The sequence below is a fragment of the Theropithecus gelada genome, chromosome 12, assembly GCF_003255815.1.
Source record: "Theropithecus gelada isolate Dixy chromosome 12, Tgel_1.0, whole genome shotgun sequence".
NCBI classification, from domain to species: Eukaryota; Metazoa; Chordata; class Mammalia; order Primates; family Cercopithecidae; genus Theropithecus; species Theropithecus gelada.
In genome coordinates, this window is record NC_037680.1 from 112,305,950 (window position 1) to 112,318,011 (window position 12,062).

Below are 12,062 nucleotides of genomic sequence, written 5' to 3' on the forward strand. Positions count from 1 at the left end.
AACTTCTGTGACTGTTGCGATTTTTTTGTGCTTCAAATACTTTCATATGAAGATACATTTTAAAAATAAAATCAGGGTTACTCTGCATATTTTATATAGTAGTTATATGGTATATGGTTTCTTATATATTTTTTTTCACTTAAATCACAAGCACTCTCATTGTTAGTGATAAAAGTAGTTGCTGAGGAAGAGCTTTATTCAGTACTTAGCAATCCCTAACAATAACAAAGTAAAAATCCTCAGGGAAAGTTAAACATTGTAAGGTTTATATAATAAAGAAATCGAGGCTTAGAGAAATGACGTAGCTTGACCCAAAGGGGCACAGCCTGGACTGGATCCCCCATCTTGGGACCTGAGAGTCTCAACTTAACCACAACACTGGAACATTTTGTCATTAAAATGGAAGCAAGTCAGGTCCTGGGGCGTCATAGAACACACCAGCTCTGCCCACAGGTCTGCGGAGGGCCTCGCAAGGGACACACCCAGCCAGCAGGGCCCCTGCCCGCTCTGCCCACAGGTCTGGGGAGGGCCTGGCAGGGGACGCACCCAGCCAGCAGGGCGCCTGTCCACTCGCAGACTCAGTTTATTCAGCTGTCTCGATGACTCTCTGGCTTCTTTTTTGCCCTAGGGCTTACTTTGTTTATTTGCTTTTTATACCTATATATGGTAGAAAGAAAACATGAAGGAAAAGCGTGTAATTTCTACATAATGTTCGGCTTGTAAATAAAAGAAAAACCAATCCAGCTGCTTCCGTTGCCCTGCGGAGTCTGCGTTCCTGATTGGCTCTGTACCAAGGTTCATTTAAAAGGCCAGGGACCTTATTCTTTGCTTCTTCAGCATTTGACTTCTTAGTGTCTTGTAACAAAAGGACATTGTAAAAATTAATGAAGAAACATTGCATTCACTTTCCTGTTCACTTGTGTAATCCTGTTTACTTTTCTTTCATTCATGGAGTTGCCAGATGGCTACTAGCAAGTGGCTTTAGGTATTGGGAAGCAGGCTGGCAAGCTGGTTCATCCATCCAGTCACTCATTCGTCTGAGCACCAGCTTCCCACCCACTGTGCGTCTGGTCAGGGGCTAGAGGCAGATTCAGAAGCGCGGGCAGGGTCTCTTCCTCTGTGAAGTTAAGGTCCGCTAGGGAGGATAAACATCAAACAGTCACCCAGAAACATGACCTTGTGTCTTGCCCGGGGGTGGAGAAGTGTGGCGGCCCAGGCCGTTTTCTGGGGGTCCTTCCCAGCAGCCTGGGAGCGTCTTCGCTCCTGCTCGCAGGCGGGATCGTGTAGCTTGCGGGGCAGGTGAGCTGGCTCCACAAGATGGTTTCTGCTTCACCTGGGCAGCTGAGCCGGACGTGGGCCATGGATACCCAACTGTTCGGATTCTCAGCAGAGCCCTGGGGGAGGGAGACACTGGGGGCTGGGGCGGGCTGGACGTGTGGACTTGGCAACTGGGGGCTGCAGGTCCGTCTGTGGGGGCTGCACAGGGCTCCCGTTCCTAGATCGCCCCACAGCCAGCGGCTCTGCACCTGTCAGATTCTGCGTGGCTCTGTTTGCCTCTTGCCACATCGGGGAAATTACCTATATACAAGTTTTTCTGTTCTTAAGGTTAAAATGGTGGTTTCAGTGTTTGGCATTAAATTTTTTGAAAGTCCCTGTTCATTTGTTCTCCTAGAGCCTGGATACATGAACATGAAGGATTATGGAAAAATAAAGTTCATTCCCTGTAGACATTGTTTCTCTGGTCCTGCGATTCCTTCCTCCCTCCCTCCCTCCCTCCCTCCCTTCCTCCCTCCCTCCCTTCCTGCGTCCCTCCCTCCCTTCCTTCCTTTTTCAGGCAGGGTCTCTGTCACTCAGGTCGGAGTGCAGTGGCACCATCTAGGCTCACTGCAACCTCTACCTCCTGGTTTCAAGCAGCTCTCCTGCCTCAGATTCCTGAGTAGCTGGGATTACAGGCATGTACCACCATGCCCAGCTAGTTGTTTGTATGTTTAGTAGAGACTGGTTTTTGCCATGTTGGCTAGGCTGGTCTTGATATCCTGGCCTCAAGTCAAGTGGTCCTCTGGCCTCAGCCTTCCAAAGTGCTGGGATTACAGGCGTGACCCACTGCGCCCAGCTTGCGAGTCTTTTTTAAAGAGACGTTTCTCCCACGTCATATGAAGAGCTCACTTTCTGAGTGGCAGCAAGCAGCTCTTCCGGACAGACAGTGCGTGTCTGACATGGGACTGTAGTCAGGTCTCCGGAAGGTCAGGAAGGGTGTAGTGTTGGTGATGGGATTTCTCAGCTTACATGCTGAAAGGTCACCTAAAATAGTTATAACTTAGCGACAAAAGTAAATCCTCCTTTCAGAAGGCCAAGTCATGTATGTTCAAGGTGGTAGCAAGCCGTGTATAGGTAGTGACAGGGCCCTTTTGAGCATTACACGTGCACCTTGGGAGGAAGAGAGCAGAGATCAGGCTCTGCCTGTATATTCTTGGATGGTGCATTCAGCACTGTCGTTCCCTGCAGTTAGGTTTTGGAGAGCATCAGTTTTAGTCTGTCTTCAGATGCGTTTGAGTTTCTTGTCTTCCTGAGTGGCGTGTTAGGAGCTTTCTCTGCTGCGGGTGGCAGTGCCATAGAGGAACACAGGGGCCTGTGTTGTGGCATCTGTTTAGTGGGGGAGACAGGATCAGGGTGTTTTTGTTTGACATTTTAGAGCCAATGCACCCCAACTTTTATTGGGCATAGTTTATGACTTAAATTATGGTGTCCTTGTGGTAGCTATATGGCATGTGGGATTTTAAAGGCCCCTGATACCTACAGAAAGAGGGGTTTCCCCTTCATGTGCGACCAGGAGTACAGCCTGATAGTGGTACAATAATTGTTTTCATTTCTTCTTCTCCAAACAGCTTGGTGCCCTTTCTCCCTTCACTCCCCGTCTCCTAGAATGAGCTAGTAAAGATGTGTCTGAGTGGTCCACAGTGTGGTTTTATGCGTGGATTGTTTATTTGCATCCCAGCATGTTTTGTATACAGTAGGGGTCTCCAGTCAGGCCACACAGGAGGTGAGCAGCTGGCAAGCGAGCATTACTCCCTGAGCTCCGCCTCCTGTCGCATCAGCGGCAGCATTAGATCCTGGGAGCACGAGCCCTGTTGTGAACTGCGCATGCCTGGGATCTAGGTTACACGCTCCTTATGAGAATCTAATGCCTGATGATCTGAGGTGGAACCGTTTCATCCCAAAACCATCCCCATCCCCCACCTGCCCCCCAACCCCTGATCCTTGGAAAAATTGTCTTCCATGAAACCTGTGCTTGGTGCCAAAAAGGTTGGGGACTGCTGGTATATAGAATTTAATATTCTTGCATGCATCTTCTGAACCTTCTACTCAGTTGTTAAATCCCAATTCAAAGCATCACATTATATGTATGATCTGCGCTGTGCTAGGGCATGCTCCCCACCGAAACATCAGCCTCTTCTTAATACAAGTATTCATACGACCGTAGGAAAACCTACATGCAGAACTTTGACTCTGGTAATAGTTGTTAGACCAGGTCAAGATCATGTCAAAGAGGTAAGTTACAAATTATCATCTCTCTGCTTAACTGTCTCCAGGGCCAGTTTGGTGATCTCACATAGGAGACTTCTGTCCTAGAACAGACCTGCATTATTGTGGAGGGAGAGACAGTGGGGTCTAGGTGTATGGGAAAGCTGGGCAGTGGCGCTGGAAGGGCTCTGTGTGCCAGGTGCTAGCATGGCCACAGCCTGTGGCTTATTAGGGATTCCTCTGATTCCCCGCTGTGTACATCATCCTGGTGGATGGGTATTTATCTGGCAGAGTAGTTCCTGGTCTAGGCAGATCTATGTTAGTCCTTTGACCTCATTGCCCCGGGTTTTTTATGTTTGTGTTGCAATTAACATTCTGGAAAGCACTTTTACAGAAGCCATTCCATGTGTCTTTTGTCCCTTCCCAGTAACAGCTCACCTGGGCATGTCCAACCCATGCCGAGAGCCCGAGCTGGGAGAGGTTGCGTGATTTTACCAAGGTTGTGCAGCAAGTCAGGGAACCTCAGTGTGCTCTTGATGCTTTGCTTCCAGAGATTGAAATCCTAGTGTACAAAGAACCCACCTCATATTAAATGTCTGCAGCTGCCTGGTCCTAATTACAGGAGTGTCCACAACCAGGGGAGCTGTATTAATGAGCCCGTTGGTGCCACCTAATTGCGTGCGCTAGAACGTCGGTGAATGTACGCAGGCTTCTGGGCCTTTTCTCCTGAGTCCTCCATCATCTTGGACCATTTCGTTTTGCTTACACCGCAGTCTTTGTGCTGTTAAAGGATATATCAATTAGGCCTATTCCATTCTTTCCTGAAACCAGCTTCATTTTCATTGTCGGGGTGGCCGGTTTTATGATTTGTTTTTGTTGCTATTTTTTTTTCCTCCTTTATTATGTTAGAGATTAGATTGGAACTTGTGCGTGTGTGTGTGTGTGCAGGCATATGTGTGTGTGTTAGCGAGGGAATACTTCAAAAAATAAGATTTTTTACACTTGAAAGCAAGCCCTGTATATGTGTACATTAGGCACTTGATATATGTTGAAAAGGTGAATTAATGGGTCATTAATTGTCCATTTTTTAATCACTTGTAATGACTAATAATTATGTAACAATTTAACGGCTTATGATGTAGGATAGTGGATCTCATTAGGCCCAGTTACAGCTGGGACTACATTGCTGGAAATGCTTCCTTCCCAGAGGCACATGGTGCAGCTGGTGTCAGGCCGGGCCAGCATTTCCCGTTTCTACCTGTGGTCTTGGCTGTGCACCTGTGCTCATCATTGCGCCCCTCTCCACACCCCCACCCCCACCCCCTCCACACATTGAAAGTCTAATTCCAAGACTTCCTGGGGCAGATGGGTGGTTGACGTGTATTAGGACAATATGAAAGAGGTTCAGCTGCTTAAATTACACTTCATTAAGGGGGTTCATATTTTAACATTTTCTAAGAACAAAGATGACACGAAGAAAGTGACTTCCGTAAGGCTCTGGCAGCACTTATGCGGCACCAGTACAAATGGAGGTTGGATGATCAAGTCACGTAAGACGTGTTGTTTTTGTTTTGTTTTGTTTTGAGACGGTGTCTCACTCTGTCGCACAAGCTGGAGTGCAGTGACACAATCTTGGTTCACTGCAACCTCTGCCTTCTGGGCTCAAGCCATCCTCCCATGGCAGCCTCCCGAGTAGCTGGGATGACAGGTGTGTGCCACCACACCCAGCTAGTTTTTGCATGTTTAGTGGAAATGGAGTTTTGCCATGTTGCCCAGGCTAGTCTCGAACTCCTGAACTCAAAGCGATCCGACTGCCTCAGGCTCCCAAAGTGCTGGGATTACAGGCGTGAGTCATGGCACCCGGCCATAGAAGGGGGTTTGATGCTAGTTTGGGAGCCGTTCTGGCGTCATTAGCCCTAGGGTCATTGATGTCACTCGCCGGCAGCTTCTAATGTAGGGCCATTCGGTGCATGTCAGAATCTGCAGATTGTCTCCAGATGTCTCCAGAAGAGCCACATCTGTCCGGCCTAGTAGCTTATCTCCCAGCGAATGGGGGAGTGCCGACCTGCCATTGACTGTAAGGACACTTGGTTCAGCCTGTTGGTGGGGGCGCACATGTAAGGAAGAAGCCTTTGTGGGTTTGTGTGGGTCTTTCTCTTATGCCATATCCCTGGTTTATATTTGGATGGGAAAATCTGTACATGTTTGATAGTGATCATTTTTATGAAACATGACATTGCCAACTCCTTTCTTCGTAACGCTTTTTCAAATTCAGTTGTTAACCAAAGAAGCTCTTTCTATAACGGGGTTAAATTATAAACTGAAATAGCAAATTAATACCAAAACTAAAATAAAGCTTTTTGTATAATAAACCATACATTCAGAGGTTTAAAAAATCCAACAAAATGAAAAATACTTTTGAGTTATTATTTTTAGAAAAAAATTAGTTTGGATTGAAAAATTCTTACCCTCATGAAGCTATAAAAGCACATGTTTTACTGATGAATGAAGCTTCTGGCACATCAGCTGAGACAAAAATCTTCCATACTGACTCAATAAATACAAATATAGAAGATGGGCTGGGCGCAGAGGCTCACAGCTGTAATCTCAGCACGTTGGGAGGCTGAGGCAGGCGGATTACCTGAGGTCAGCAGTTTGAGACCAGCCTGGCCAACATGCCGAAACCCCCGTCTCTAAAACTACAAAAATTAGCCGGGTATGGTGCCGCACGCCTGTAATCCCAGCTACTCAGGAGGCTGAGGCGGGAGAATCTCTTGAACCCAGGAGGCGGAGGTTGCAGTGAGCTGAGATCACGCCACTGCACTCCAGCCTGGGCGACAGAGTGAGCCTCCGTCTCAAAAAGACAAAACCAAAAACAAAATAAATACGAATGTGTAAGATAGAATTCATTACGAAACTACACCAACCATTTTCAGAACTAATTTGAGAATGTGCTTGAGGTGATGATCCTTAAATCATCCAAGTGTTTTTGAATATCATTTCAATGATGTCATCTTAGCAATAGGAAATCAGCTCGCTTCTTGTTTGCAGTTGCCCCTTCTTTTTATTATTATTTCTTAGTGGAGACAGGATCTCGCTCTGTCACACAGGCTGGAGTACAGTGATGCCCTCATAGCTCACTGCAGTTTCAGACTCTTGGGCTCAGCAGTCCTCCTGCCTCAGCCTCCTGAGTAGCTAGCACTGCTGGTGCATGCCACTATGCCCAGCTCATTTTTCAAAATTTTTGTAGAGATGGGGGTCTCGATATATTGCCAAATCTAGTCTCCGGCTCCTGGTCTCAAGTGATCCTCCTGTCTCAGCCTTCCAAAGTGTGATGGGGTTATAGGCGTTAGCCACCGCTCCCAGCAGCCCCGCTTTTAAAGGATTCTCTCTCAGTCTATCCCTTGATTTGCTTAACACCAGCCATTTAATATGAAAATGTTTAGGTGGGGGAGGGAATATCTTAATTATCATTGTGCTCCGTAGTCCACAGATTGCACCTGCTGGCCTTAACAATGTGGGGTCAAGTATGAAACATGATAAAGTGACACCAAAGGAACCAATAAGGAAAGGAATTTTGATTCAAAGATAACAGGAAGAAATTATCTTAAAATCTTAAGGTTGATATTACAAACAACGAGAGACAATAAATACATTGTTATTTAGTAGTGTTGTAAAATATTGTGTTAATAGAGCCTGTGATCTCTTCTGGCAATTTCTTACCCTAAGTCTGGGATTTTTCCTGCTGTGCTTCTCTTACTGGAAACGTTAAGTGTGCACAGATACGCTCATATGTGTGCAGAGAAATGCCTGAATTAACTCTCACACTGCCAACATTAGATCATTAAACACACTATTAGGAAAGTTCTCTATTTTGATGTTCATGTTAAGACTCATCTCTTTTGCTCATAGAATTAATTTTATCAATGACGTAGAAAATGGTTATTTGAATACTTTTCTGCACTGCGGTATCATAGCTGTGTTTTGCCCCAGGACTTCTCTCTAATGACTTTAGCCAGCTTGAATTAGCGTGATGTATCATTAATGCATACAAATGGCTTTTATTTTTGTTCATAATCTGTTCATAATGCCACGGCATTCTGCTCTTTCTAATGTTTTTAAAATGATTAAGTAGTGATGTACTTTTTGACCTAGTTAACCCTCCACGGAATCGCTGATCAAAAGAATAAGAGAATAGTACTTAACTAGGCTAGTCAGAAGTTGTTACAATCCGTAGCTGATGTTTTCAGTTATTTTGAAGTTTTTTATAATTTTTTTCCTTAGAGAATATGGACATAGGCTGGACACACAGTAGCTCACACCTGTAATCCCAGCACTTTGGGAGGCCAAGGTGGGTGGATCACTTGAGGTCGGGAGTTTGAGACCAGCCTGGCCAACATGGTGAAACCCTGTCTCTACTAAAAACAAAAAATTAGCCAGGTGTGGTGGTGCGCGCCTGTAATCCCAGCTACTCGGGAGGCTGAGGCAGGAGAATTGCCTGAACCTGGGAGGTAGAGGTTGCAGTGAGCCAAGATTGTGCCATTGCACTCCAACCTGGGGGACGAGCAAAACTCCGTCTCAAAAAAAAAAAAAAATTTTGCAGAGAATATGGACATAGCCATATGGTCCTTTTTCCTAAGTAGACTTCACTCATAGGGAAGCTACCCTCAAACCACTGGGTTAGCAGCACTGAATTTGTTCACTTCATGGCAGATGAGGAAAAGTAATCCTTTTTAAGTCGTGAAGTTCTTTAACCTCAGAAAGGGTGGCTTTGTCTCGTGGACTTTGATATTTTTTGCATGGTCCTTGTAGGATGAGCCTGGCCAGGCACTGGCTCCAAGAGGATGTGAAGAATTGGAGCAGATCAGGGGCATCCTTGAAGGTTGGGCTCTGGAATCCGGGGTGAGTTTGTATATTGAATGTGAAACCGCTGGAAGCATTGTGATGAGAGTGATGCACTGACAGCCTTGTCAGTCTTCCCTGATGCAAGCAAAAGTCAGCTGTGAAGAGTGGATTTCAAACTTGTTTTTCTTAGAGAAAAATAGGCCAGATGCAATGGCTCACACCTGTAATCCCAGCACTTTGGTAGGCCGAGGCAGGTGGATCCCCCGAGGTCAGGAGTTCAGGTCCAGCCTGGCCAACATGGAGAAACCCTGTCTCTACTAAAAATACAAAAAAAAAATTTAGCTGAGCATGGTAGCAGGCACCTGTAATCCCAGCTGCTCAGGAGGCTAAGGCAGGAGGATTGCTTGAACCCAGGAGGCAGAGGTTGTGGTGAGCTGAGATTGCAGCGCTGCACTCCAGCCTGGGAGACAGAGTTGAGACTCTATCTCAAAAAAAAAAGGAAAAATAGATTGTAAAACCTTCAGTGAGTACATTGGATTTTGTGAAATTTGCCAAAGAGAAGAAAGATCATTTTTAAAGGATATAAAATATGGAAATAAAACCAGTCACAACACTGCCACCCAGGGGCAATGATTGTTAAGGCTCGGTGGGTGGGGTTGTGTGTGTGTGTGTGTGTGTGTGCGCGCGCGTGTGTGCGTGTGTGCCTGCCGTGTTTGAAAAAGATGGACTGTCACGCGTTGTGAGACTTTATAGCGTACTCTCACATACACGAGGAGCATCCCTAACCCGAAAATCCAAACTCTAATACTGGTAATGCTCCAAAATCTGAAACGTTTTGAGTGCAGACATGCCACACAAGTGCTCACAGAGAATTTCGGATTCCAGGTTTTCAGTTTAGGGATGCTCAGTCTGCAGATATTCTGCAAATACTCCAAAATAAAAAAAATAAAAAAAAAACTGAAATTCGAAACACCCTGGTTTCCCAGCATTTCGGATAAGAGATCCCCAACCTGTGAATACTTTTCCTACCCTGTGGTTACTGATTTTGCGTGGCATTTCTGTGAGCAAACAGAACAGCGTTTGGATCCAGTCTCCAGTTAGACATTCAGTTGGGTTTTTATCCCTCTGTATTTCATTTTGATCAGTGCTTCCACGCATGGTTCTCTTTACTGAAAGCTGTGTCTTTGTCCTTCCTAATTTCCCCTAGGATACATCTCTGGAAGTGAGACTGTGCGTCCACGGCTTGCAGAGTGTTAGGGCTTTCAATCCTCAGTGTTGACTTGCCTTCTAGGAGGCCCATCCTAATTCAGGGTTCTCCAGCAGCTGCCCTTTTTCTATACCTGGCCACACTGGGAATATTCATTTTGAAAACCTCTATCAGTTTCTACACAGAAAAAAATCAAGTATTATTTCATGTAAGTCACCCCCAAATAAGAAAATAAGTCCACGTCCTGTCATCAGTTTTGTTAACTGATTTTGCACCTGTCCTAGCTAGGAGCGTCCGTGAGATGGGGGCATCTGGGAGCGTCCGTGGGATGGGGGCATCTGGGAGCATCCGTGGGATGGGGGCGTCTGGGAGCGTCTGTGGGATGGGGGCATCTGGGAGAGTCCATGGGATGGGGGCGTCTGGGAGCGTCCGTGGGATGGGGGCGTCTGGGAGCGTCCGTGGCAGCTGCTTTGCTTTCCGCATGGGTGGCAGTCTCATGCTGCCCCCACAGGCCCGGCCCCTCCAGTGGGAACATGTGCCTGCGCTTCTTAGTCAAACATAGAGTTAATCAGCAGCAGTCCAGCCTAAAAAGAGAAGCCGAACACTGTTTGGGGGTTCATCGACTTGCTGCTGCGTGGTCAGTCCTGGTGCCGTGAGTGCAGCCAAGTGGACTGTACCACGTGTTCTCTTCTCCCTGGCTGAGCACTCGCTTCCCCACTAAATGTTCAGCAGCACTTTGGCTTGTACATGTCTACTTCTGCAGGAGAGGCTGTGACTCGTCCCCAGCCAACCGTATTCCAAGTACAGCCATAGTTCAGAGTGACTGTTTATGGTCTGTGAATTCTGGAGTTTCAGAAAACTCCCTCATTTAACTTTGTGTGTAAACTGTAAGAAAAAATACTGAACACCAACATAGTCATCTGGATACGAGGAAATACTCCCATGCCCGCACCAAGATTTCATTATTCAATGAAAAGTCCAAGGTAGCACTTACATTTCTGGCCTGACCTCTAGATGTGTAGAATTTCAGAGCTGGAAGGACGGAGACCCCACCTAGCTCGACCCTTCCCCTCACAGGTGGACAGGACCGGTCTTGTCGGAGTGTTCAGTAGCAAGGCAGATGCTAGAAATTAGGTCTATATATTTTGGCTGCACAGTTTTTTTCTTGTTTTATGAATGTGATACTTAGAAGCCATTGGCTACATTTAAAAACTTGGTAGTGAGCTAAAATAAAATGCTCCTTTAAGTTACTATTTTTAATAAAATTTAAGCCATTTTAACACAGGGTGCTTGGATTAAATGCAGTATGATAATCAACACATCGATTATTTTTTATAAGCTAACTAATAAAAACTCATTCACACAGAGCGTTTTCTGCGTGCAGCAGAACATGTGGGTAACAGGACGTTGGATCTGTGACAAGGTCTGAGCTAGAAGGACCATATGGCCCATGAAGTACAGTGTATGCATTCAAGTGCTGTTGTAATTTAGTAAACCGCCACCAGGGGGCATTGAAAGCGCTTCTAAGGATTATTCTCGCGCATATTTTTTCCTTTTGCTGTCACCATGGAGAACACAGAAGTAATAAAACATACTGGTTTAAGAGACCATTTAGACCTGTAATAAGATACACTCCATAAAGCGTGTGAAGTTACTGGATCAGCAGCACATGAGTGCAGAAGTTAAAAAGTTTCATTCATTGGAATGAGGAGGAGAACAAAATTAAAAAGATGAAATTTTATATTCTGTGGTTAAAGAATTCTACATTCTGTGGTTATGTATTCTGTGATTTTGCCCTGCATGTAACTTTACGGAAGAATCAAAGAAAAGTTGGCCAAAGATACAAAGGTTTTTTTGGGGTTTGTTTTGTTTTTTTTTGTTTTGAGAAGGAGTCTGGCTCCGTCGCTCAGGCTGGAGTGCAGTGGTGCAATCTGGACTCACTGCAACCTCTGCCTCTCAGGTTCAAGCAATTCTCCTGCCTCAGCCCCCCAAGTATCTTGGACTCCAGGCACCCACACCATCATGCCCGGCTCATTTCTGTATTTTTAGTAAAAACAGGGTTACACCATGTTGGCCAGGCTGGTTTTGAACTCCTGGCGTCAACCATTCCACTCGCCTCTGCCTCCCACAGTGCTAGAATTACAGGTGTGAGCCAACGTGCCTGGGCAGAGTCTTCTAGTTTCTTGAAGGTTTTTTTCTTTTCCCTTGTAGTTTTTCTCACCCTTAGATAGAGGGCTGTTCCTTGCCAGTTTTCCTTTATTTTTTTACTGTTTTCATCCTTTATTTTCTCTCACTACATAAGGTTTCATTAGAATTTGAGAAATTGTAGCATCTCAGATCAGAACATTTTCGATTTCTGTATTTGTAAAATGGTACTAATTGTATTTTCAATACCTCAAATGAGAAATAATACATCCAATCACAAACTCAGTATTCTTCAAACATTTTCTCTATCAGAATATGTACAAATTGAGTGTCTAGGATTTAT

At 45.5% G+C, this 12,062-nt stretch overlaps 1 protein-coding gene across 5 annotated transcripts in view; it reads left to right on the forward strand.

The window, feature by feature from the left end:
* The window catches only part of AGAP1 (ArfGAP with GTPase domain, ankyrin repeat and PH domain 1), a 633,884-nt gene that overhangs the window by 258,254 nt on the left and 363,568 nt on the right, over positions 1-12,062 (forward strand). The gene's annotated exons all lie outside the window — the stretch shown is intronic.